Genomic DNA, 279 nt, shown 5'->3' on the forward strand with positions numbered 1-279 from the left:
ATCTGTATTAATGGTACGTTTGTTAAAATGAATGATTTTTTTTTTCAGATTTATAATAAAATTATTTCAACAAGCACCAATGTGCATTCTCTGTTCATCATTTTGTAGCTGTCGAGTTTAAAAAATGAGTTGAATCTAGTGTAGAAAAGGAATATTTCCATCTTGCTCTGACGAATGTTGCCATTATTATTGCCCAAGCAGCCAGATCCATGTCTCCGTCTCACACACACACACACTCTCTCACACACACACACACACTCTCTCACACACACACACACA

The 279-nt window shown here is 36.2% G+C and overlaps 1 protein-coding gene across 1 annotated transcript in view; it reads right to left on the minus strand.

Annotated features, from left to right (window-relative positions):
- The window catches only part of rars2 (arginyl-tRNA synthetase 2, mitochondrial), a 25,415-nt gene that overhangs the window by 2,326 nt on the left and 22,810 nt on the right, over window positions 1-279 (minus strand). The window lies entirely within an intron of this gene.

Source organism: Sinocyclocheilus anshuiensis, unplaced genomic scaffold (assembly GCF_001515605.1).
Source record: "Sinocyclocheilus anshuiensis isolate Anshui unplaced genomic scaffold, SAMN03320099.WGS_v1.1 scaffold1431, whole genome shotgun sequence".
NCBI classification, from domain to species: domain Eukaryota; kingdom Metazoa; phylum Chordata; class Actinopteri; order Cypriniformes; family Cyprinidae; genus Sinocyclocheilus; species Sinocyclocheilus anshuiensis.